Genomic DNA, 20,584 nt, shown 5'->3' on the forward strand with positions numbered 1-20,584 from the left:
CTGTACCATAGTTACCTCATCTGTAAAATGGGGATCAAGACTGCAAGCACCTTGGGGGACATGGAGTGTGTCCAAGATGATTAGCTTGCATCTACCCCAGCTTTTAGTACATTGCCTGGCCCATAGTAAGGGCTTAGCCAATACTATTAAAAAATAATCAAAAACACCTCCTGTGTGCATAGACTTTGCTGGACACTTGAAGGACATTCTGAAGAACCATAAGTTGTGATTCTTGCAGAAGTATAAGGCATTACCCTTGTCCCTCAAGGAGTTAATAACAGAATGAGGAAGACAAGTTGACATAAATTGACAGATAAAAAAATAGATGAAATGAGCATATATAAAAAAGCAAGAGAATAGGATGTTAATAATTAAAACACAGGTAAAGTAGAAAAAGTGTTGAGTTGGCTGATGAAATGACATGACTGGGAAAGTGGTGGTATTTATCAGGAATTAACTTGGAGGAGTTGTCTTTTTAGAAGATATTTTATAAACTAGGAAAACTGGTCAGGGAAGGTTTCCGGTCAGGAGGAAAGCATGGGCGAAGTGTCGGAAGTGGGAGATTTAAGAGAAAGGGACAGGCAAGAAGTTTGCTTGGAGATGAGTGAAGTACATGAGATCTATGGGGAACTGTGAGCCCCTTCTAGACTGTGAACCCATTGTTGGGTAGGGACCATCTCTATACGTTGCTGATTTGTACTTCCCAAGTGCTTAGTACAGTGCTTTGCACACAGTAAGTGCTCAATAAATGATTGGATGAATGAAAAGAGAGCAGATAACGGAGCCAGCTGTTAGAGAGTCTTGAAGCTAGTTTACAGGAGTTTCTAGTTTAGGTAAGAAGCAATGTGGAATTATTGGATGTTTTTGACAGGGATGGTGTGCTAGAGCTAGCAATGGGGTCTGTGTCCCACCTAGGCAGAGTCAGGGGCAAGGGAGAGTGGTAGACCCCTCTGGCAGTTGACAGGCATCCAGAAGCAGCGCTATGGATAAAGCTCTCTAGAGGAAAGAGGACCTGGGGTCTCATCTCAGCCTTGCTGTGTGACCTCAGGCAAGTCACTTAGCCTCTCTGTGTGCCAGTTTCCTCATCATTGAAGTGAGCATGATGATTCATACCTCTCCCTGTCTCCCAGGGTTGTTATAAGGATGAGATGAAATCAGTAATGTGAAAGCGCTTCAGCGAAATAAAAGCACTGTACAAATTCAAGTTAGATGAGCAGCAAAAGAAACTGCACCAAACCCCGGACCACAGGAAAAGCAGCACATCCTGCCTCCTTCAACAGAGGCAGGTGTGCCAGGAAAATTAAAGATTGGGGGTTACTGGCCACATTTGATATTGTTTTACCAAATGTCTCTGGTTCATATTTGGAGATTAATGGTTCATTGGCGGTATTTTAAAATTACATTTTGGTTGCATGTTGAAGAATTATTAAAAAAAGTTTTCCTAAAAGACTTTCCTAAAATTGCTTCAGAGGAACAAGCCTATTCTTTTTTTTTTAATTGCTTTCAGGTTTTCAAATTTTAGTGTCTGATATGCTGTGATCTCATAACTCAGAAAACTTCAGTTCGCTCTGTGTTTTCCTTTGGGAAGTTCAACACCCTGAGGTGCAGTTACTGCCTAACTCCAACAGAAAACACATATACACATGGTACTAAAGAATTATTACCTAGAACCATGGAAAAAATTGAATTTTGTTTTTATGCCAAATAATAGCATATGATAAGAAATGAGATTACCACGAGGCAGCCAAAGTGAGGTCTTTAAAATGTTTTGTGTGATTCAACATTCCTCTCCAGGGTCTAAATTTTATTCTTCTTTGGATCATCATACTTTCCTTGTGTTCTCAAAGGATAAATTAGCAAAAACAGGTTTTGGAGAGTTACAGTTTGATTTGAAATTCATTTCACAACCATCTGGATAATGTGTACCTATCTTGGTCAGATCATCAAGATGTGGTTCGGTTCTGAACATCTCTAGCAATTAAAAGAAACAATCCCTGTGGACATATGATGAAGTCAGCACTGACACTTCCTCTTCAATCAGTCAGTGGTATATATTGAGCTCACTTTGTTCACTGCAGAGGACTGTATCAAGCACTTGGGAGACTATAATACAATGGAGTTGGTAGTAGCGATCCCTGCATTGTATTGTAATAATGATGATAATAACAATGATAATACTTGTGGTATTTAAGTGTTTATTATGTTCCAGGCACTATACTAAGCATGGTGGTGGTGGTGGGGAATACAAGTAAATTGGGTTGGACACAATCCCTGTCCCACGTACAGTGCACATTGCCCTGCACAAAGTAAGCGCTCAATAAATACAATTGAATGAATGAACTGGGCTCACGGTCTTAATCCCCATTTTACAGATGAAGTAACTGAGACAGAGAAATAAAGTGACTTGCCCAAGGTCACACACTAGACAAGTGGCAGAGCTGGGATTAGAACCCATGACCTTCTGACTCCCAGGCCCATGCCCTATTCACTAGGCCATGTTGCTACTCTGTTCTCTCCCAGTGCTTAGTGCAGAGCTCAGTACACAGAAAGCATTCAGTGAATACCTTTGATTGATTGATTTGCCCTCAAGGAGCTTACAGTCTAGTCAGGGAGATAGACATTAAATTAAAGACAGGGGAAGCAGCAGAACAGAAGGATATGTACGTAAGTTCTGTGGGGATGGGGATGGAGTTAGTTACAAAGTTCTTGAGGAGTACAGACAAGTGCATAGATGATACAGAAGGGAAGGCGAATTCGGGTGGGGAAATTAGAGATTAACAAGAGAAGGCTTTCCGGAGGAAACGTGATTTTCGTAGGGCTTCGAAGATGGGAAGAGTGGTGGACTGTTGGCTATGAAGACTTTTTCAGCCAAATTTGCATCCATCATTAAATGTACTGTAAGAAATGGCACTGTCTTTGAAATTGAAGGACAATCATTCACGGCCATAAAATTTGAATATTAATCAATCAATCGATCGTATTTATTGAGCGCTTACTGTGTGCAGAGCACTGTACTAAGCGCTTGGGAAGTACAAGTTGGCAACATATAGAGACAGTCCCTACCCAACAGTGGGCTCACAGTCTAGAAGGGGGAGACAGGAGCAGACAGGGTGAGGGGACAGGACTGGAGCACGCACTATAGATTAAGGGTTTATTATATGCCAAACACTGTACAAAGCCCTGGGATAAATACAAGATAACACATATCTATTGAGCTCTTACTGTGTGCAGAGCTCTATAATAAGCACTTGGGAGAGTACAATATAGCTGAGTTGGTAGATACGTCCGCTGCCCGTGAAAACAGTCTAATGGGGTGACAGGCATTGAAAGAAACAAATAAATTTTGAATATTCATTCATTCATTCAATCAATCGTATTTATTGAGCCCTTACTGTGTGCAGAGCACTGTACTAAGCACTTGGGAAGTACAAGTTGGCAACATATAGAGACGGTCCCTACCTAACAGTGGGCTCACAGTCTAGAAGGGGGAGACAGAGAACAAAACAAAACATATTAACAAAATAAAATAAATAGAATGAATATGTACAAATAAAATAAATAGAGCAATAATTACGTACAATCATATATACACATATACAGGTGCTGTGGGGAGTGGATGGGGAGGAGGAGGAGAGGAAGGAGGGGGCTCAGTCTGGGAAGGCCTCCTGGAGGAGGTGAGCTCTCAGTAGGGCTTTGAAGGGAGGAAGAGAGCTAGCTTGGTGGATGTGCGGAGGAAGGGCATTCCAGGCCAGGGGGATGACGTGGGCCAGGGGCCGATGGTGGGACAGGTTAGAATGAGGCACGGTGAAGGGATTAGTGGCAGAGGAGTGGAGGGTGCGGGCTGGGCTGTAGAAGGAGAGAAGGGAGGTGAGGTGATGGAGAGCCTTGAAGTCGAGGGTGAGGAGTTTTTGCCTTATGCCTAGGTTGATTGGTAGCCACTGGAGATTTTTGAGGAGGGGAGTAACATGCCCAGAGCGTTTCTGGACAAAGACGATCCGTGCAGCGGCGTGAATTATGGATTGAAGTGGGGAGAGACAGGAGGATGGGAGATCGGAGAGGAGGCTGATGCAGTAATCCAGACGGGATAGGATTAGAGCTTGAACGAGCAGGGTAGCGGTTTGGATGGAGAGGAAAGGGCAGATCTTGGCAATGTTGCGGAGGTGAGACCGGCAGGTTTTGGTGACGGCTGGGATGTGAGGGGTGAACGAGAGAGCAGAGTCGAGGATGACACCAAGGTTGCGGGCTTGTGAGACGGGAAGGATGGTAGTGCCATCAACAGTGATGGGAAAGTCAGGGAGAGGGCAGGGTTTGGGAGGGAAGACAAGGAGTTCAGTCTTGCACATGTTGAGTTTTAGATGGCGGGCAGACATCCAGATGGAGATGTCCTGAAGGCAGGAGGAGATGTGAGCCTAGAGGGAGGGAGAGAGAGCAGGGGCAGAGATGTAGATTTGGGTGTCACCATCATCATCATCATCATCATCAATCGTATTTATTGAGAGCTTACTATGTGCAGAGCATTGTACTAAGTGCTTGGGAAGTACAAATTGGCAGCATATAGAGACAGTCCTTACCCAACAGTGGGCTCACAGTATGTAAGTGCTATGGGGCTGATGGAGGGATGAATAAACGGTGCAAATCCAAGTATAAGGGTGATGAAGAAGGGAATAGGAGAAGAGGAAATAAAGACCTAGTTGGCAAAGGCCTTTGGGAGGAGGTGTGCCTTCAATAAGGCTTTAAAGGAGGGGAGAGTGATCAAATATTAGATGTTAGAACCCACCTCGCACGTTTCGCTCCTCTAATGCCAACCTACTCACTGTACCTCAATCTCACCTTGTCTTATAATGTCGAATCATCTCCGATGCATGTCTCCTAGAATGCTATACCTCCATCTGCAATTGTTCTGCTAGTGAATCCATAGAGCTTTCTTGGTAAAAATACAGTAGTGGTTTACCATTGCCTCCTTCCATGCAGTAAACTTGATTCTCCACTTTTGACTCTTTCCCATGCTGCTGCTGCCCAGCACAGGGGAGTCTTGACTTGTAGCAGATTGCCTTCCACTCGCTAGCCACTGCCCAAGATAGGAATGGAATGGGTCGGCCTCTGCTTGACTCTCTCTCCCATAGTCAAGACTGGTAGAGTATTGGAAACTCTCCAGATGCAACAGTGAGGGGGGTCAGTCTCGTCTATCTCAGTGCTAACGTCTCACCCGTGTCCTGCCTCTGGGGTGGAATGCCCTCCCTCTTTTTATCTGACACACAATTACTCTCTCTACCTTCAAAGCCTTGTGGAAGGCACATCTCCTCCAAGAGGCACTCCCTGACTAAGCCTTCATTTCCTCTTCTCCCACTCCCCTTTGCATTGCCCTGATTTGCTCCTTTTATTTACTCCTCCCTCAGCCCCATGACACTTTTTTAAAAATGGTATTTGTTAAGAGCTTACTACATTCCAGGCACTGTTCTAAGCACTGGGGTAGATACAGAGCAGTCGGGTCAGACAGAGTCCATGTCACACATGGGGCTCTCAGTCTTAATCCCCATTTTATAGATGAGGTAACTGAGGTGCAGAGAAGTGAAGTGCCATGCCTAAGGTCACACAACAGACAAGGAGTGGAGTAGAGATTAAAACCCAGGTCCTTCTGACTTCCAGTCCCGTGCTCTATCCATTAGGCCACACTGCTTCTCTAGCACTAATGCACAAATCCATAATTTATTTATTCATATTAATGTCTGTCTCTCCATCTACACTGTGAGCTCACTGTGGGCAGGTCTACCAACTCTGTTTTACTGTACTCTCCCAAGCACTTAGTACAGTGCTCTGCACACAATAAGTGCTCAATAAATATGACTGATTGAGGAAGTTTCAGGCCAAAGGCAGGATGTGTGAGAAAGGTTGAGAGCAAGATAGATGTGATTGGGGTACAGTGAGCGTTGGCATGAGAGGAGCAAAATGTGTAGGCTCGGTTGTAGTAGGAAAGCAACGAGGAAGGGTAGGAGGGGGCAAGGTGATTGAGTGCTTTAAAGCCTATGGTAAGAATTTTGTATTTAATGTGGAGGTGGATTGACAACCATTGGAGGTTCTTGAGAAGTGGTGAAATAAGGACTGAATGATTTTGGAGAAAAATGATCTGGGCAGCAGAATGAAGTACGGATTAGAATAGAGAGAGACAGGGTGCAGGAAGGTCAGCAAGTAGGCTGATGTAGTAAGTGAGGCAGGATAAAATAAATGCTGGGATAAATGTGGTAGCAGTTTGGATGGAGAGGAGAGGGTGGATTTTAGTGATGTTGTGAAAATTGAACTGACAGGATTTAGTGACAGATTGAGTATGTGGTTTGAATGAGATGGGTCGAGGATAATGCCAAAGTTAAGGGCTTGTGAAACAGGATGGTGGTGCCATCTACAATGATGGGAAAGTAAAGGACATGGTTTGGGCAGGAAGATAAGGAGTTCTGTTTTGGACATGTTAAGTTTGAGGGGCTAGTGGGACTTCTAAGTAGAGAAGTCCCGAAGGCAGGGAGAAATGTGAGACTGCAGAGAAGGAGAGCGATAAAGACTGGAGATGTAGATTTGGTAATCACCCACATGGAGATGGGAGTTAAAGCCATGGAAGTGAATGAATTCTCCAAGGGAGTGGTTGTAGATGGAGAATAGAAGGGAACCCATATCTCAACCTTGAGGGACTCCCCCAATTAGGGGGTGGGAGGCAGAGGAGGAGCCCATGAAAAAGATTGAGATTGAGGGGCCAGAGAGATAGGAGGAGAACCAGGAGAGGACAGTATCAGTTAAGCCAATTTTGGATAGTGTTTCCAGGAGAGGGGGATGATGGTCAACAGTGTTAAAGGCAGCTGTGAGGTGGAGCAAAATTAGGATGGAGTAGAGGCTGTTGGATTTAGCAAGAAGAAGATCATTGGTGACCTTTGAGAGGTCAGTTTCTGTGGAGTGAAGGGGGCAGAAGCCAGATTGTGGGCATCAATGAGAGAATCGAGGAGAAGAAGTGGAGACAGTGGGTATAGACAACTTGCTCAAGGATTTTGGAGAGGAATGGTAGGAAGGAGATGAGGTGATAACCTAAGGGAGCACTGGGGTCAAGGGAGGGGTATTTTTAGTATTGGTGAGACATGAAGCAGTGTGGCTCAGTGGAAAGAGCCCAGGCTTGGGAGTCAGAGGTCATGGGTTCTAATCCCGGCTCCACCACTTGTCTGCTATGTAACCTTAGGCAAGCCACTTAACTTCTCTGAGCCTCAGTTACCTCATCTGTAAAATAGGGATTATTAAGACTGTGAGCCCCAAGTGGAACAACCTGATTACCTTGTATCTACCCGAGTGCTTATAACAGTGCTTGGCACGTAGTAAGCACTTAACAAATACCATACTAATAATTATTATTGTTATTATTATTATGAGACTGAAAGCAGTGAGGAAAAGGACATAGGAGAGTGAATGTTGAAGATGGCAGTCAGGGAGGGAGGAAGGGGACAAGTGCTTTGATAAAGTGCAAAGGGAATGGCAGAGTCCCTGTCCCACATCATGCTCGCATTTTAAATTGGAGAGTGTAGGAATTAATCCCTGTTTGACAGATGTGGAAATTGAGGCACAGAGAAGTTAAGTGACTTGTCCAAAGTCACACAGCAAATAGGTGGCAGAGCTGGGATATAATTCTCTGAAACTGTGTCTTCTGGAAATGTGATTGCCAGGAGAAATACTTTACACCCATTTGACAAGGCTGCACATCTGCTTGTTATGTGTAAAAACTACATTCCTCAAACACATTTCAGTTCCATGAAACCTTTTTGGAAGTATAGGTTAGTAAAATTACAAGACAGTGCAATTACAATAATCATGACCTAGTTTAATTAAATTTGAAAGGGATTTTTTTCAGGGAGAATATTGGACTTCCAAAGAAGCTCCTCTAGACTCTAAGCTCCTTAGAGTCTAAGGAGTCTAGAATAAAATTCTAATCCTTTGAGAAACTCTTTCAATTCAGAAGGTTGAGGTTCTCATGAGAAGTTGTTAATTTACACTCACACACAAGCTCCAAGATGCTGATGACTATGGTCTTGAAGCATTCAGTCAAACATGAAGATCATTATGAATCACTTTTCTGACCCAAGCAAGCACCACAGATGGCCAACCTGATGACCCAGGTGAATACCAGTCTGCAGCTGGCAAACTCTACACACAGTCAAGGATCTCCATCATTGAGCAGAACTGAAAGTTGTCACTGAATTCTGTTTACCTAGAGAGCACATTGAACAATAGTAGCAGGATAGGTAAAAAACTAATCAAGAAATCTAGTACATCCTTTGTGAGTGAGCCTGGACCACAGAATATGACCCCAATATTGGCATCAATATTCAGACCATACTTAGACTGTGAGCTCCATGTGGGACAGGGACTGCATCTGATGGCACTGTATCTACCTCACTGCTTAGCACAGTGCTTGGCACACAGTAAATGCTTAACAAAAATGATTATGATTATTTTTATTACTCCCCAACTAAAGGTTCTTCAGGGCAATTTCATTTTCCATCCTTCTATATGGTTGTGCAGTATGGATTTACCACAGCTGCCATATCCAACTTATTGCACAATTTAATCAAACCTTTCCACCTCCTGTCCCTCCCTCCCTTCTTCTACATGCCGTGTAATTTATGTATATGAATGTCTGTCTAGACTAAGCTTGTTGTGGACAGGGAATGTGTCTGTTTATTGTTCTATTGTACTCTCCCAAGTACTTAATACAGTGCTCTGCACATAGCTCTCAATAAATACGATTGACTGACTTACTGCTGCCATATTTATCATCAGGTTGCATGTTAAAATCACAAATGATTAGGTCCTAGAACAGTCATTCCATTAACAAAACTTACTGCATCACACCTTCCCTGGCTGTGACGTGCGAAGAGAATGGATGACAGCAGTCTGTACAACTACTGGAAAATGAAGTCAATGAGGAAATTACAAACAGGGAAGAAAAAAGAAACATTTGAAAGACCAAAGGAAACTCAACCTCAAATGATGTGTCATATGTGGACAGTTGGGAAGAAGCACTAAATCAACCTGGTGTAGAGCCTTGAGATATATGATAACTTTTTTAGAATGGAGGTCTAGAGAATGTTGTCACATAAAAGAGGGAAAACAAAACTGGCTCCAGGACCTGTAGGTAGCAAGCACAACAGTACATTTGTGGACTTCCAAACCATATCCATACTGATGGAATGATTGGTTGTCACACATTGTATTTTTAAGGCACACTAACACTCACTGGTAAAATCTTTAAACAGGAACATCATCATTGAGCCCGCAGAACAACTATAAATTACAAAACCTTAAGCTTTTTGGAGGAAAGATGCTCTAAAAACTCCAATAAATAAGCCATTTGAAAATTTGCGGTCATAGTGAATTCAGTCAGCCAACGGCTCTAAAGTTCTAAGTACACTTCAGATATGGGGACTTTAAAGCAGATGATCTGGGTTGAACTTTGCACGATACCAACTCATGTTCCCACAGATTGCAGTGATGATACTCTACATACCTACTTCATACTTACATACATACATACTTCATAGGAAATTTTGAAAATGAGTAAAACAATATATGTGTTTGAAAAATTCCGGTTCTTATTTACATAGATATTGTTCAACATTCAAGTGCTTATCTTCATCGGTGACAGAAAGTAGTGCTGATATTTTCTGTTTTTCCAGAGGTGTGATAACAGTTATGGAGGGGCCAGCAAATGGAGTAGTTAATAAAGGTCTGCACAGTGCAGGCCCAAGCACAGTTAATCTTTGGTAGACATTATAATAAGTCTGCTTTTGTGAGCTGGCATTGTCCTGTCCTGTGAAATGAATCTTTATTTTCACAATCTTTTGAAAAGATTAGAAGAAGGAGCAGAATTTCACCCATGTGTAGAATAATCTTTGTCTGGAAAAAAGATTACATTCAGAATACTTTCCAGGAAAAGAAAAACAGATGAGGAATGATGTTTGTTTTTTTTTATTTTTGAATTTTCTTAAATGGCAGATTTATAAGGCTCCTGTGTTAATGTCAACTGTCAGAGACAAGGGAATGAGTTTTCAGACTCGGGTTTTATTTCCTCTCTATACTAAATCTGCTTTCACATCACATGTAGTTCTGTGGTAAATAATTTACCGCCTGATGATTTTAACAGTATTCTGTGTTCTGTGGTGAAAATACATATAACACTCAATTGAAATATGTTAATGAGGGAGAACAGTAGAGGTGTGATACAGTTGATAATGTACAATGCCTTGCAATAAAGTAGTCCAAAATGAACTTCTTTAAAAATCTGGGAATGGGTTGTCAGTCTTAAAGGCTAGTTTAGCTAGAGAATCAATTGTTTGGATAAAATGATCAGTTATGAGAAACCTAGTGAGCGTCGAGCTTCTTCTAAACATGAAAAAAAATCAGCAATTGAAAAACAAAAATGAAAACGGTTGCAAACTCAAGTGTACAATTGTAAAAAGGACAGTTGAGGTGGGGTCATTTTGTAATGCTCAGGGTTAAAACATCATCGTTGACAGATGTTATTTATTAAGAGCTAATACGTCATTGGCCCATGGGTGCTTTTTTTTACTGAATAAGCCACTAAATTATGCCATCTATAGACACATGGAGGGGTGAGCAGCAACTCAGAAGATCCATTAGCAAGAAATAAGTTCTCAAGAATATTAATACATTTAAAAATTGTATGAAAATGTGTGCTTAAGTGTATTTGGTATAGGTGATGGGGATTGCTTCACTGGAGGATAAGTGAGCTACCTTCAGGTGCTTTCCCTCCTGTTTGAAGAAGGCTTCCTAAGCACTTAGTACAGTGCTCTGCACACAGTAAGCACTTGATAAATATGATTGAATGAATGGAGGAAGTGGGGTTTTAAGGGATCTATGAAGGAAGGTATGGTATGTGTCTTGTCTTATGCCGTCGAGTCACTTCCAACCCATAATGACACCATGGACACATCTCTCCCAGACTGCCCCGTTCTCCATCTGCAATCCTTCTGGCAGTGTATGCATAGAGTTTTCTTGGTAAAAATACAGAAGTGGTTTACCAGTGCCTCCTTCCACACAGTAAACTTGAGTCTTTGCCCTCGACTCTCTCCCATGCTGCTGCTGCCCAGCATGGGTGAGTTTTTGATTTGTAGCAGATTGCCTTCCTCTCGCTAGCCACAGGCCAAGCTAGGAATAGAATGAATATGCCTCTGCTTGACTCTCCCTCCTGTAGCCAAGACTGGTAGAGTACTGGAAACTCTCCAGGTGCGACCCTGAGAGGTGGTGGTATGTGTAGGCATGGCAAGTCTGAAGAAAAGCACTTTCCAAACAGAGGGCACAACAGGTTTGAAGGTGCAGAGTCAGAAGTGGTCATAGATGAAGAAGTTTAGAGTGAGGGGTACAGTAGTTTTTAACTTGAGAGGAGCAAAAAAAGTGCAAATTAGGGAGGAATAAATGAAGAAAGCAGATAGGTAAGAATAAGAGGGAGCTGGTCAATAACGTTGAAGACTGTGGAGCATGAACTTCTGCTCTATGCAGAGGGAAATTTGTAGCCATATACTGAGAACAGTGCTTTGCACATAGTAAGCCCTTAATAAATGCTATCATTAATATATACGGTTGGTCTTGTTTCCTTATTCTTATTAGCAGTAGTGCAAGTATTATTAGTAGCAATGATTAAGCACTTTCTTTATGCCACAGCACTGTGCTAAGTGTTGGAGCAGATACAAGATAATCAGGTCAGACAAAGTCCCTGCTCCACATGGGGCTCACCATCTAAGAGGTAGGCAGATAAGGAGATTTTAATTCTATTTTACCTATTAGGAACTGAGGCACAGAGTGGTTAAGTGACTTGCCTAACATCACACAGCAGGCCAGTGGCAGAAATGGCACCAGAACCCATGCTCTTTCCATTTGACCTTGCTGCCTCCCTCTCCTCCCCTATTCCCAAGCCAATGGGGTTGGAGGTAAATGGCCAGGTGCTGGTTAAGAACCGCAGTATTGCTGTGTGCAGTACTCTGCGCACAGTAAGTGCTCAATAAATACAATTGAATGAATGAATGCAAAAGTAACTAGGCAATGACTTCATAAGATGGTTGAGGTAGGGGTAGGAGAGTATGCCCTGCAGACAGTAGAGAAGGTGTGTGACTGCCCTACTTGCAGTATCAGGTAAAAAGATTGAAAGCACAGACAGCTTCAGTAGTCCCATAGTCATCTGCATGTGTTTTTCAGGGGACTGACAAATGCAATTTTGTGCATTTGGTGTATCGATCAGTTATCAGAAGCTATATTTGCCAGATACATTCTTTTCCCCTCAGCTCAGGTAGTGCGTCCGTTCATATTATTACCGAAGTTTCTGAAATTTTCTTGTGGTTCAACTAGATGAAATGCTGTCAGCACATTTATTTCTCTTCTAAAAGCACAATTATCTGTAAATTATTAAAAGTAAGGCCACCATTTTAGAGTGTATTATGACCCATATTTTCCCCAGTATGTGTATATATACACACACACACACACACACACACACACACACACACACACACACACATAATGTTTTAAGGTTTACAATTTTCTTAAGCTCTACAGATTATTTTGTAAAATGGGTCCCTTTCAAATTGAGTAAATGCCCAGGAACAAGTTTTACTCCACAGCAAACAATAGGCCATATAGTTTACAGACAGATTAATGATGCCTAATATTTAAAAATGCAGTGAGAATACAGAAACCCCCTCCCTACTAATTGATTCTTGAAATGTGCAAGAGTATAATTTCTATTACAAGAATTGTATGTATGTTGTAGTAGTTGTTGAAGGTTCACCTCCTTCAACGGCCTTCCCAGACTAAGCCCCCCCTTTTCCTCAGCTCCCCCCAACCCTGCGTCACTCCGACTTGCTCCCTTTGCTCTACCCCCCTTCTCCCCACCCCACAGCACCTGTGCATATTTGTACAGATCTATAATTCTATTTATATTGATGCCTGTTTTCTTGTTTTGATATCTGTTTCCCTCCTAGACTGTAAACCCGGTGTGGGCAGGGATTGTCTCTCTTTATTGCTGAATTGCACTTTTCAAGCACTTAGTACAGTGGTCTGCAAACAGTAAGTGCTCAATAAATACAATTGAATAAATGTACAGTAGTTATAGTATTTGAGTGCTCATTGGGTCCAGTGTACTCTTGTATGTGCTTGAGAAAATACAAAGTAAAGAAGTAAAACATCCCCTGCCCACAAGGAGTCTAATGGTGGAGGTAGACATGAAAATATTTACAAATAGAGGAATCCAAATAGATCCTCCAATGTGCAATAGAATAAATACACGTGCTGAGGACGGATAAAGCATGGTGTCAGAAGACATGGTTTTGGGTACGTGCATGTTGGAACGGGCACAGTGAGACCCTCTGTGTGAGTTTTCCTTAATGCATAGTTTTTCAAAAAGGCAACCCCTCTCCGCCACATTGCAGGAGGACTGGGTATGCATAGTTGTCCTCTGTTTTAGAAGATGACGCTACTGACGGGAAACCTGATCCCTGCTTATGGGCCTGGTTGAAGAGACCTATACACGATTGACACTCCCTTCTGCAATGTAAGCATGTTAAATATAGTTCCTTGCAGTGCTGATGCAATTTCCTCACACAAGGACAAGCTCTGTTTTCAAGCCTGCCTTTGACTATTCCAATCGTCATGAAGACTCCACTCAAGGAGGTCAGTCTCAGTCTATCATATTTATTGAGCACTTACTGTGGGCAGAGCACTGTACTAAATGCTTGAGAGAACACAATATAACAGGCCCATTCTCTGCCCACAACAAACGTACAGTTTAGAAGGGTAAACCTCTCCTTATTGCTGCCCTCCGAGCTAGTCTGTTTGTTATGTATGTCATCTCCCAACAGTCCACTGCTATGTTGCATTGGTGGAGACTGTATTTCATGAGGGCTTTAAACTGTTTATTCTTTCCTCCCGGCTAGCATAGTACCCCTTCTTGGTTCACCATCAGCCGCTATTTGGGTATTTGGATAGCATCCATTTTCCCAACATGTTGCACCCAAAGAAACTGTGTTTCTGTGAGCATTGCTGTAATGTTGCCATGTTTTCTGCATTCCTGGACCTCATTTTCAGTAATGCTGTCTTGCCATTTGGTAGTGAGTGTAACTCCTAGGTACCACTGGTGAAACTGTTTAGGAAGCTGGATGTGCCTTCTGTAATAAAAAGTCAATCCATCAGTCATATTTATTGAGTGCTTACTGTGTTCAGAGCACTTTCTAAGCTCTTGAGAGAATACAATATCACAGTTGATAGACATGTTCCCTGCCCACAAGGAATTTACAGTGTGGAGTGGGAGACAGAGATTAAGATGCATTATGGATATGTATATAAGTACTCTGGAATTGAGGGTGTGGTACAAATACAAGTGCAAGGGAGACACAGAAGGGAAAAGGAGTAGGGGAAATGAAGGATTAGTTGGGGAAGGCCTCTTGGAAGAGATGTGATTTTAGTAAGGCATTACTCGGGGCTCACGTAAAGAGAAAAGTCAGTCACAGGCATAATTATGCATCCAAAGGAAAAGACACACGTAGAAGAACCCAGAGAACCGAACAGGTATTAATGCAATCTCAGATGTTCAAGATACATGTTGTGTTCAAGACACACAGTCCATCTTATTCTCCTTTCCTAACTTTGCAGACATTTTCCCTTTGTATTGGAGTGTTCTGTATTCTTTCCACTGAACACAGAGGAAAGTAGTCAAGAGATTAATCACGAGGATTAATCAGCAGAATTGCTGTGTGTACACCTGGTGGAAAAGGTTGCATGCGATAGGGGAACACAAGATATCACCTTAGGGTGATCATAATAATAATAATGATAATAATGTTATTTGTTAGGTGCTTATTATGTACCAGGCACTGTTCTAAGAACTGAGCTGAGTACAAGCAACTTGGGTTAGACACAGCCCCTGTCCCACATGGGGTTCACAATCTTAATCCCCATTTTACAGATGAGGTAACTGAGGCACAGAGAAGTGAAGTGACTTGTCCAAGGTCACACAGCAGATAAGTGGAGGAGCTGGGAGCTCTAACTCCCAAGCCTGGTGATTATAAGAGTGCAAGGAAAGTGGGTGTGAGTGCTCTTTCCAGTAGGCATCTAGGCTACGAAAAAAGATACTTCTACAACTACTGACAGAGGCCAAGATTTTAGGCAACCCAAGTGAGGGATGGATACACCTACTGTAGCACTATAGGGTGTCAATGTATCAGTGTGGTTTTAATAAAATGTACATTCCAAAATTCCTTCAGTGGAGTAGTTTATTATTATCCAATCCCCTTCTAGACTGTGAACCCATTGTTGGCTAGGGACCATCTCTATATGTTGCTGATTTGTACTTCCCAATCACTTAGTACAGTGCTCTGCACACAGTAAGCGCTCAATAAATATGATTGAATGAATGTATTCATTCAATCATATTTTTTCATTCAATCGTATTTATTGAGTGCTTACTGTGTGCAGAGCACTGTACTAAGCGCTTGGGAAGTACAAGTTGGCAACATATAGACGGTCCCTACCCAGCAGTGGGCTCACAGTCTAGAAGACTGTGAATGAATGAATAGAATGAATGAATACTGATGCAGTGTTGCCAAGTATAAAGAGCACTTACACCCACTTTCCCTGCACTCTTAGAATCACCAAGCTACCAGGCAGATGGTACCCTCCGAAACAGGATGGTCAGTATTGTTTTTTGTTTTGTTTTTTATGGTATTTGTTAAGTGCTTACTATGTCAAGCCCTGGAGTAGATACAAGTTAATCAGGCCAGATAAAGTCTTGTCCCACTTGGGTGTCTTCGTCTAACTAGGAGAGAGAACAGGTATTGAATCCTCATGCTGCAGATGAGGAAATTGTGGCCCAGAGAAATTTAGTGATTTGCCCATGGTCACACAGCAGGCAAGTGGCAAAGCCAAGATTAAAACCCAGGTCCCCTAACTCCCAGACCCATGCTCTTTCCACTTGTTGAAAAAAGATTTCAAGAAACGACAGAACAGTTTCTCCCCTTTACCCGTAAGTGACAACAGTTGTTGCCAAAAGAAACTCCTGGATACCAGATTTCTTTTCCATTAAGTTTCAAAGATCAATGTTGCTTTGAAAATCTCACCCAAATATCACATATGTTCTGGCAGTTTTACAAGTGAGGTAGAATTCTAACTGCCATACAGAAGTTTGGCACCATAATTCCTTTGTAGACCTTCAACTTGATATGGAGCTGGAGACTGTATCATTGTTAAACTATGTCATTCTCCCAAAAGTCATGTTGACCTTTTTTATGATGTTTTCTACTTCTTTATTGGTGAATTTCTGGATGGTGTACATCATCTGTAGCAGACGTTTGTTTTTGTGGCTAATGGTAATACTGGGTTGTATGTAGGATTTCTCAGATTTAGACTGGAAAATTACCTTGGGCTTCTTTGAGCTTATTTTCTGTCCATTGCAGTGTGTTGATGCTGTGAAATTATTACATGAATTGCTTTTAATACCATAATGGAATGTATCTTATGACTGCAGAAGGTACTGTGGGTATAATTATTCACAAGTGCAACATTGGCAAATATTCAAAGAGATACTTCATAGAAGCTAATAAAAAACTGTAGCTAAACAGATTCATGTGAACTGACTTTATTATTTATGCCTCAGTATTGACTATACATCTAGTTTAATTTTATCATCATTTATCTTCATTAGCCCCTGGGTATCAGGTTTTCTTTAATTTCTTCTTCTTGAAAATAGAGCGAACAACAAGCCCCAACAGAGATAGCATTGGTTGTTCTGTTTAGCTAAATTTGTAATGGCCTGTGCTATAGTCTCCACATCAGAGGTAGTAGCACTGGAATCCATAGCATTTATAGATAAATGATGATGACATGATATTCTTGAGTAGGTTAATGGTAGAAAGGTTTTCATAAACTTGAAAAACAAATCTCAGAATATTACAAAGTATGCAGCTGTGGTAGGCAGCAATTGAAGTAGTTTTATGGAGAGTGGAATTTGGTAGGGAATCATATTACTGGCATGACACTACACTGTGCTGAATTATCCACTTGTAGTTCCATGGGAAGCAACACCACTCCTTCTGGAGTTAAGTTGAAAAGGTGGGAATGGTTGTGGTGGTGTTGCACTCTGATCCTACTTCTCTTCCTAACCTGGCTGAACCGCTATTGCTGCTTGCGAAAATAATCTTTTATTTCCTCCTCCAAAATCGGGCCCGGAGTGGGATTATGCAGAGAAGGCAATGTAGACTGGGGAGGAAGAGAAAAGGGAGGTAGAGAAGGGAACGAGGGTAACAGGGAGACATAGAAGCAGGAATGGAGGGAGAAGGGAAGAGAGAGAAAAGAGGGAGGGAGAAGGGTTATATAGAGAGAAAATAGAGGAGAATAAGAAGAAAAGAGGAGAATAGGAGGATGGAGAAGGGGCGGGAGAATATAGAGGCTAAAGGAAAGAGGGCACTTACCCTCTATTGTCATGCCACTTCCTCCACTTGCTGCACCATTGTCTTCAGTTCCACAAAACAAATGGTAGTGGATACAGTGCCCAGCTCAGGGTGGGTGGCAGAGGACAGCAGCCCTGCTCTACAAACCAGTTCCAGAGCTTGTAGAGCCACTGCAGTAGCCTTGGAGGCTGGATATCTGCCTCATCTCCGGAGCCCAGACAGCTTCCAGGACCAAACAAGAGGTGAGCCCATTCAACCACTCAAACCCAGAGTGTTTCTCTAAGGGGAATCTCTTGCTCAACCCCATTGCTCCCAAACCATTGGGTCACCTTCTGAAATCCCTGCCAACTCAGGCCATGCCTCTAGCTTGGCAATACCTGTTTAAAAACGTTTAACTGCTGACACCTCCACTCCCACTTTGGCCGAAAGAGGTGTTTGCCTCATGCGCATTTGAAGCTGATCCTGTTGTACCGGCTCTTCCTCTCAGCAAGCACATGAGGAATCCCGTATGGCTTAAGGCTTGGGGTGGGGACACAGAGTCTGTTTGGTAGGGAGAAAAAACCTGAGCAGAATTATTTTCTCCATTTCCAATCCAGATCGAGTCCAAGAAACCATGAGGCTCAGCTATGGCTGACCACCGACCACCTGGCCTCCAAACTGTGGAGGTGAAGTTAATGGTTTCACCCTCACAGTGCCATCCCATGGGATGATCGTCTCCCTCAATTCTGTAGGGTTGGTGCCCTTGGAAGACAGCGGCTAGCCATGTTTGACTTGCTTTATTGTTGTACTGTACTCTCCCAAGGACTTCAGTTCTCTGCTTGTAGTAAATGCTCAATAAATATCACTGACTGTTACTGCACTAAAGCTACCTTGAGCATGTTGGCTCTTTAAAAAAAACACAAAATACCCTACAAAGCTTCAATCCCCCCAACACACACAAAATTTAACTCATGCAAATTATGAGTAAAATGGCCATTTTTGCAGATCTTTTTCGGTATGAATCTCCTATCTCCTATCTTAATGGTAACTTCTTTCCCAGCAAACTTGCGAGGGAAATCTTTCAAATTTATTCTTAAATACAGGCCAGTGACAAGGGAACTTTCTGTTTCTAAGACAGCAGTGTAGAAAATAGATCATTGTAAGTCACTGCCATATTATTTTCTTTTTCAGCCATCACTCCTTACACTAATTCCTCCCTTGCCAACCTCCCCACATCCTTGGAATTGAAGGTTTTGCAATCAACTCTTTAGACTTCAGTTTTTATAACATTTTTGAACCTGGTCACTAAGCATTGCTTGAGACTATCTCAGTACTGTATTCACTTTTTCTAAAATAAGCATGAGGCCTGTAACTTAATAATGATTTCTTATTTCAGCAGTATAATCAGTTGAGAATTAAGGGAATCTACCTAAATGATACTTACACTGATACACTGCATTGTTCCCAAAATCATTTGAAAATAATTTCTATCGTTAGATTTGCATTTGTTCCATTATGCATGAAAGGGGACATTTGGGTAATTTAAGAAAGCAGAGATTCATCATGAACGATGTAGTTTACAGTATACTTATCTAACTTAAGCAGTACTCTTTAGAATTTGTTATTGACTAAAAATATTTCAATGTTTGAATGGTTTGAAGTATTAACTTCCTGCAAAAATACAGGATTAAGCAATGTAATATATACTTAAAATCAATGTTTATTCCTCTAGACTTGAAAAAAGGTAAATTTTCCAGGCTTTGTTGAAAGAAGAATTTTCAAACATTAGAGGCTACCAAAATTGATATGGTAAATGGGTTTATAGTATTGTGAATTTACAGCTATCATTATGTTGCAAAGTAACATTGACTCTGGAATGGCTTACTTCCTTTTGCAGTAATTCAAAAATATTATGACAGCTATGGTTTTATAGAGAGCATAAAAATCAGTGAGGTAAGTTCAATGAGGTAAGGTTAGTTTTGGAAGTTTTATTAACAAAAACTTTAAGTATTAACACATGAGAGTTACAATTCCCATGTGTTTTCTGAAATTTGCTGGAACTGAACTGAACATTAAATTCTGAACTTTGGACTAGTCATTTAAAACCACCTAATTTTAGTACTGGAAGTAGCCAAAAATTTAAGTATGAAAACAGACTTTATAAAATTGGCTGCATTATTAGCCCACATATGATATGAATATTTTTCTATACATGAAGTAAAACAGTCTTAACTCTCCATTGTTTTGCTCAAGTAGGTGGAATGCGGTATTTAGGCTGACATTTTTAGACAGGTAGGAAAGACGAATTGCATCTTTACAACCTGAAAATCTCTGCTGTTATTAATGAGGTGGTGTTTGTAACTTAAATTACAGGACTAGTATAAGGTTGTTTTAGTATAAGGTTGTTTAGTGAAAAGATTTCAGAAACCAGTCAACACGATACCAGATTTTGGTGGTGATCAATTTTTTTTTCTTATGGTAAGTTTGTATTGGAGGATGATGTTCAAATGTGTGTTGTACTCTTGAAGAAAATTACTCTGTAAATATAAAGTATTCTGTAAAGGCTGGATATGTCCTTTGTACGTTGTAAACCCTCACATTAGAGTGTTGCCTTGCTTGGTTAATGTACCAGTCTTTGGTTGCTAGGACAAGACCAATACACAAAAATGGTATTGAAATGCCACTTACTTTCCCTTTATAACATGTGATCTACAATAGCAATGATGACCAACAAGGGGGTATTTCATGAAGTTAAATAACCAACTTAAAGAGGTGAAGTGCTGAAGTAAAATTCGGAAATCTCCTGTTGGTCATTAATGTTTAAATAAAGCAAAGACTCTATAATATGGGGATGGAAAAACAATGGCCATTTTGCAGAATAAGAACTATGCAATTACCAGCTTTTCCATAACATTTCCCACTGCAAGCACAAAATGACAAAAAGTTAAATTTGAAATCCATCTTGGTTGGTCAAAGATGCTGACCGCTGGAACCAAAGAGGAAAAGAGTCTGGTCATATTTATGGAATGCTAGAGAAGAAAGAAGATGAAATTATGATAAAGTTACAGTAAAACACCAACTGTGGTTTGGATAAAGATGACCCGATACCTGCAGTATGTTCATATAGA

The 20,584-nt window shown here is 41.4% G+C and overlaps 1 protein-coding gene and 1 non-coding gene across 10 annotated transcripts in view; one reads left to right on the forward strand and one right to left on the reverse strand.

Moving 5' to 3' along the window:
• Positions 1-20,584, forward strand: part of ERC2 (ELKS/RAB6-interacting/CAST family member 2) — a 1,114,913-nt gene that overhangs the window by 376,963 nt on the left and 717,366 nt on the right. The gene's annotated exons all lie outside the window — the stretch shown is intronic.
• Positions 11,152-11,289, reverse strand: LOC119920300. Its single transcript, XR_005448056.1, has one exon. It is a non-coding gene; the product is annotated as a small nucleolar RNA SNORA7 (small nucleolar RNA).

The sequence above is a fragment of the Tachyglossus aculeatus genome, chromosome X1 (genome assembly GCF_015852505.1).
Source record: "Tachyglossus aculeatus isolate mTacAcu1 chromosome X1, mTacAcu1.pri, whole genome shotgun sequence".
In the NCBI taxonomy this organism is placed as follows: Eukaryota; Metazoa; Chordata; class Mammalia; order Monotremata; family Tachyglossidae; genus Tachyglossus; species Tachyglossus aculeatus.